Here is a 6,782-nt window from a genome sequence, read left to right on the forward strand (position 1 = left end):
GACTAACGGGAAAGTATAAGAACGAACGGCGCGAAGGAGTCGATGAGGAAAAGGCCTCCAGAGGGGCTGCAGATTCCGGAACGGAGTTGCAGAAGCCCCAGGGAAAGCGGGGGAAGAATGACTCGCTCCCCTGACGGCGTGAATTTCCTCCGGAGTGTGCGCATGTGTGAGGTCACGTGGGCCGCCTTTAAAGGAGAAGCGGCGCGTCCTGGGAGGTGGACGCCGGCTCCGGGCTGGCGGGCATGGCTTGTCTTCCTTGGAAGCTGGCTCTCGAACGCCTCTCTTCAGTGGGTTGGTCTCAAGAAGAAATGAAGCAAGCCATTGCCTGCTGTGATGGTTGCTGGCATGTTCTGAGTTAAGAAGCTGAAGTTAGGGTGTGGTGGAGTAACACTGACATTTGAACACTTGAAGCCTATGTATGCATCACCAGTAGTTCAAGGTCAGCAAGCCTGAGCTAAGAAGCAAGATCCTGCCTTAAATAATAATAATAATAATAATAATAATAATAATAATAATAATAATAATAATAATAATATCCATTAGGTTGAAATGACAGTGCTGAGAATTAACACATTGCTTTTAAATGAGGCCAAATCTTGACCTACTAATTCTCTGGAAATAATCGGAATATTGCATAGCGGAATATTAATCCAAATAGTGATTTTCCAAAGTGGTAGAAACCGATTTACTTCCTTTATTTTTTCTATTTTGCACTTAGAGAGTGTAAGAAAAGCATTTAGAGAATTTTTATTTAGTTAGTCAAGGACTCGCCGTCTGTCTCTAGCTGGCCTAGAACTCTCTAAGTAGATTAGTCCTGGCTTTGAATTCACGGAATCCTTCTGCCACTGCTTCCCGAGTGCTGGTGTTAGAAGACATGTGTCACCCACCCACTGAGAAGTTTAGCGCGAGCGCACGCGCGTGCGTGCGTGTATGTGTGTGTGTGTGTGTGAGAGAGAGAGAGAGCACGCTCACACACACACACACATAGAAGTCAAAGTTTGTCTCTCTTTGTGGAGTGTGTTGTCTTCCTACCTTTGTGTGGGCTCCAGATACTGAATTTAGGTAGGTAGACTTGGAGGGCAAGTGCTTTTAATGGCCAAGTCACTTTGCTGATCCAGTCTAATTTTTCTATCCAGCATTTCTTTGGATTTACTATTTTGTTGTTTTATGTGTGTTAGTGTGTTGCACCACGTGGGTGCCTGGTTCCAGCTGAAATTGGAAGAAGGCTTTGGGTCCTCCAAGGCTAATTATAGACTGTTGTGAGATGATATGCAGGTACTGGGAATCGAACCTGGGTCCTCTGAAAAATCAACAAATTTTCTTAACCACTAAGCCAGATCATCAGCCTCCAGTTTTATTTTTAATAAAAAATTAAAATTGCCTACCTATCAGGGCAGGACATAGTGGTAATCCTAGCACTCGGGGTATCAGGAATTTGTCCAGGTTGGTCTTGACTACTTAGCAAAACCCTTTCTCAAGAATAAGAAAGAAGCTTTTTCCAACTTGGGCCCGGCAGAATGGCTCCCGAAAAGAAGGGTGTCAAGAAGAAGGGCCGTTCTGCCATAAATGAGGTGTTGACCTGAGAATACACCATCAGCATTCACAAGTGCATCCATGGTGTGGGCTTCAAGAAGCATGCTCCTCGGGCACTCAAAGAAATCCGGAAATTTGCCATGAAGGAAATGGGGACTCCAGATGTGTGCATTGATACCAGGTTCAATAAAGCCATCAGGGCCAAAGGAATAAGGAATGTTCCATACCATATCTGTGTATGTTTGTCCAGAAAATGTAAGGAGGATGAGGACTCACCAAACAAGCTGTACATATTGGTAACCTACGTGCCTGTTACCACATTCAAAAATCTACAGTCAGTGTGGACGAGAACTAACCTGCTGAGTGTCAAGTAAAGTTGGAGGAACTGAAAAAAAAAAAAAAAAAGGATAAGAAAGAAATGTATCTGAAACTAATTTTCTGTTGGTGTTTTTCCTTTTAAGAATTATTTTCCTACTTGGGAGACAGAGGCTGGCAGACCTCTGTGAGTTTGAAGCCAGCCTGGTCTACAGAGTGAGTTCCACGACAGCCAGGACTACACAGAGAAACTGTTTTTAAAAAAATGTTTTCTGACAATATTTTAATGATAAAGGGAAATAAATGTTTATGACAAAAAATTAGACTAAAAGCTGGGCACAGTGGCCCATGTCTTTAATCCCTACTTGGAAGGCAGAGGCAGAAGGATCTGAGTTCAAGGCCAACCTGGTCTGCAGAGCAAGTTCTAGGAGAGAACTGCACAAAGAAACTGTGTCTCAAAAAACAAACAAATTAGACTAACAAGCAGGAGACAATACTATACATTCTAGGGGTTAGAGAGCTGGTTCAGAACTTATGCACCATTGCTGGCATCTGTTCCCAACCAGCACGCTGGGAAGTTCACAGACACTTGTAACTCCAGCTCCAGGTGATCTGACACCCTCTTCTGGCAACACACATACACACATTTAAATCTATTTTAAATTGCACATTCTTTGAGATTTTATGTGAATATTAACCTAAAGGGAAAATGCATTAAAATATAGTTGACTTTTTTATGTGCATTGGTGTTTTGCCTGAATATATATATCTGTGTCAGGTACTCTGGAACTGGAGTTACAGACAGTTGTGAGCTGCCATGTAGGTGCTGGGCATTGAACCCAGGTCCCCTGGAAGAGCAGCCAGTGCTCTTAACTGCTGAGCCATCTCTTCAGTCCCCATGGTCAACTTTTATGATGTATTATATGGTAGGGTTTATTATTATTATTATTCTTAAACTGAGGCAAAGAGGATCACACAGTTTGTGGCTGTTTAGAAATTGACAACAGCCCTGAAACTCAAGTGGGCTGCTGGGCAGCTAGTCACTGGAGAAGCTGCTTTTTTCTGAGCAAGAAGGAGACAAAGGGAGAAATCACCTTGGAAGTCTCTTCATTTGGTAGCTTTGGAAGCTTTCATTTTCTGGTCTCCAAATTTGTGCTGGAAGGCACCTGAGCACTGCCATTTCCACAAAACCCCCAAAATCTGCTAGACACAAGAGCATATTCAGCTTTCTCCTCACATGTCTGGCTTTGATTACTTCCTTCCTGTTTTGAAGAAGTGGCCGAGAATTTCGTCCTCCAGCTGTTGGGCAAAGGCTAACAACTCTAGAACTGATTTCTTTCTTCCCCCTAATGCACAAGGGAGCTTCAGCACAACCACCTGGCACACGAGGAACTCGTACCCAGCAGCTGCCTACCTAGCTGGCCACTAGAATTGATTACTGAGTGGAAGAACTCACCTTCAGTGGGATGTGGTGATGAAACATAAGGCGTTTGAGCCTGGAAAGAGGCAGATATGTAGTCTCTGTTTATCCAGATCTCACCATTACTTAGAACCAACAATCTGATCATATTCACCTTTTCAGCTCCATCCTATCCAGCTGCTGTTTCTGTGGCAGAGGTTTGTTGCTGAGGCAAACCAAGCATAGGTGAAGGTGGAATTCCTAGACCAAAAGCTGGATGATTATGTGCAAGTCTATTAACGATTTAGGGAACTTTTAAGCCTACAGGTCTTTTTTCTTCAGCTGGTTCATTCGGCTTCAAGAATTCTGGAAGATAGTAATAATCTTCCATAAGGCATCCGATAGGTTCAAGAGAGAAAATGAAAACACTGATGCTGAAGAATTCTCCAAGGAAATAGACTACCTGGCTCCCACACAGTGACGGTCATACTCTGTGAAAACATCTGGTGCCACACTATGAGCAGACAGCCAAAGTCACCAGACACACGAAGCCAACCTCTAACATGAAAGCAAGATAAGGAACTGGGAATACAGCTCAGGGGTAGAGTGCTCCCCCAGTACTCGCTGAGGCCCTGGGCTCCATCTCCAGCAGCACAAGAAAAGAGGTAGGGGCTAATAGTTTTTAAAATAATAAAACAACTGGCAGTACACACATATATCCTAATGCTCAGGAGGCTGACCAGGAAGAAGGACCGTGAGTTTAATGCTGGCCTGGGCTACACAGAGTTTAAAGTCTGCCTAAGCAAATGGACTGCCCCACTACCACCAAATCACTAATATGCCTGGAGACTTACAATACTGTGTTTGTGAAGGAGCTTACAGTTTCAAGGAGTAAACATTCAGAAAACAAAAGCATTTCTTAAGTGAAAAACTGCTAGCAGAATTTTTTTCATTAGAAAATTTTAACTAGAAAAGTTTTGTTGTAGCTGTTTGTTTGTCGAGGTGGGATCTTCCTGTGCAGCCTGACTGGCCTAGAACTTACCATTTAGACTAGGCTGGCCCAAAACTTCAGCAAGTCCTCTTGCCTCTGCCTCCTAAGTGTGCTGAGATTACAGGCTTGTGTATGCCTGTATGGAAAAGATGTTTTCTAGCTATTGCGTGGATGTTGAAAATGGTAGCTTATATGCATTGCAAGTATTTTAATGTGTATTTGGGCATAATGCATGCAATGCATTGGACAGCTGTGGTGTTCTGGAAAAGGAATAATTTTTCAGATGAACATGCCCTTTTCTTTACATTTCATGCAAATAATAAATAAAGGTAAAAAAGCTAAAGGACCAATCAAACACAAAGCAGTATGTAAATTGCCTGTAGATACATAACTGCATCTGCACATAAGAAAGTATAAGAAACAACCAAGTATGGAGGTACCTGCTTGTAATAACAACGTATCAGGAGGCTGAAGCAGAATTGAGAGTTTGAGGCCAGTGTGAGCTGTATACAGAATTGCAGGCCAATCTAAGCTACATAACAAGACCCCCAGACATAGTGGTGCATGCCTTTAGTCCCAGCACTCAGGATCTCTGAGTTCGAGGCCAGCCTGGTCTACAAAGTTAGTTCTAGGACAGCCAGAGAAACCTACACAGAGAAACCTGTCAAACAAAAGACCAGAGACCTTGTCTCAAAATAAACAGACTAAAAAGAAATAAAAAAATACAGACTGTTCCTTTCAAGGAGTGTGAAGGAGAGAACTGACTCGTGAAGGCTGTCTATCCCCTGACCTCTTTCTCATGCATGGCACGTGAACACCACACACACACACACACACTAAACATAATTAAAATGTGTGTGTGTGCACACGCAGCAACCTGTGGGCTCCAGGGTCAAACTCTCACTTGTCAGCAAGCCGCTACCTGCCAAGCCATCTAACTGACCTTTCCCGGAATTTTTACATGGGTTCTGTGTATCAAACTTGGCTCTCACGCTTGGGAGGCAGGGATTTTTATCAGTGATCTAGCACCCCAGCCCTGGAATACAAGTTTTTAATTTATTCTTTGTGATTTTCCTTGTCTTTTTAAGTAGACAGGGGAATGGTTGGGACAGTGCCTTCTGCTTTAAGGAAGCTGGGACCAACAGGGGTAGGAACTGGTAGTCTGAGGTTGAGTGTGTGGAAACCCCAAGGGCCCAGGTGAGGCAGAGCTGGTGAAATGGTTCTCAGGACAGTGGGAGCCAAAATTAGCACCTCTTGAACCTAGAGGTGTTTCCTTAGGAATCAGATTCAAGACTTTTAGACATAATGGTGGTCACCGTTGTTCAGTGTGACTTCTGCTGCTCCTATAGAAACCCTGTAAGGTTCTGATTGCTTGGGAGTCACACTTCTGGGCATCCAGAGGCAGCTGAGTCTGCATGCAGGTGTGCAGGGGAGAAAATTGAGTTAGTGCTGTCCTCTAGTGCTCACAGTCTGTCACTGCAGCCATATGGATTTCTCAGCTTTTTGAAGGCCCAGATTGAATGCAATACTCCATCCTTTACACAAGCAATCCCTCTAAGGAAAGGAGGGAAGGAGGAAGGGAGGGAGACTTAATAGTTAAATGTTAATGGATAGGAAATGAAGAAAATTGTAGCACAATTTCTTATTTCAGAAATATTAAACAACACTGACAAGTGTTAATGTTTTAAATGCTGTCAATGATTTCTTTCAAAGCCATATTTCTATACAGAGATGAAATAGCAAGAATGAACATGACATTGTTAGTGCAGAGGATGGGTGACCTGAGGGAACACAACGGGGAATGAATTTCCACTGGGTCCTAAGGGCCAGGACTTGAGAATCAGAAATATTGGGCCAGTATCTGCACCTTCCTGGCTGTGAGCTCGTTCTCATGTGAAGTGCACCTCTGGTTGGATCCCTGTCACAATGAAACCAAAGGCTCTGCCTGCATGCCAACATTACCAGTAGCTGAATGGGTTGGAGCAGCCCATTAAGCCTTTTGTGCCTCAGTGTCTTGAGGGGTATAACAGAACCTTGCAGGGCTGTGACAGTCCATGAGCTGAATCCTTTGAGGACTTGGAAAGAGTATTGAGCCATTACTCAAAGAGTATTGAGTATTGAACATTTGATGTTAGATGTCAGTGGTGTAACATATCTACAAGGTACCTAGGATAAAACCAACATGCTCTTCTCCTCTCCCTGGAATCTGGCCCTGGTCAGTCCTGGTGTCCCCATCACACTTGTGGCTGAAGTAGGGGACACCCCTCAAATACTGCACAGCCCTCACAATATCCTTCAGGTCTATGGGTCCCACTGCCTGTTCTGCACAGACCTTCTGATGCTATAAAATCTAGGGTCACTTGAATGCTGTTCCCAACCTTCTGCTTATTTTTTGAAGAAGCAAAGCTAATAAGCTTCCCTTGACTTTGAATTCCTTTGACTGCCCAGAAAGCAACTGGTGAAATCAGAATGTGCTTACCTAACATCTCTACTAGAAGGCAGAGCATGCCACCCTCTGCCATGGTGGAACCTGGATTGGCAGGA

The 6,782-nt window shown here is 43.8% G+C and overlaps 1 pseudogene; it reads left to right on the top strand.

Moving 5' to 3' along the window:
* The first annotated feature begins 165 nt into the window (after positions 1–165).
* LOC100762295 lies at positions 166–4,856 on the top strand (annotated as a pseudogene).
* Positions 4,857–6,782: the final 1,926 nt, after the last annotated feature.

The sequence above is a fragment of the Cricetulus griseus genome (genome assembly GCF_003668045.3).
Source record: "Cricetulus griseus strain 17A/GY chromosome 1 unlocalized genomic scaffold, alternate assembly CriGri-PICRH-1.0 chr1_0, whole genome shotgun sequence".
NCBI classification, from domain to species: Eukaryota; Metazoa; Chordata; class Mammalia; order Rodentia; family Cricetidae; genus Cricetulus; species Cricetulus griseus.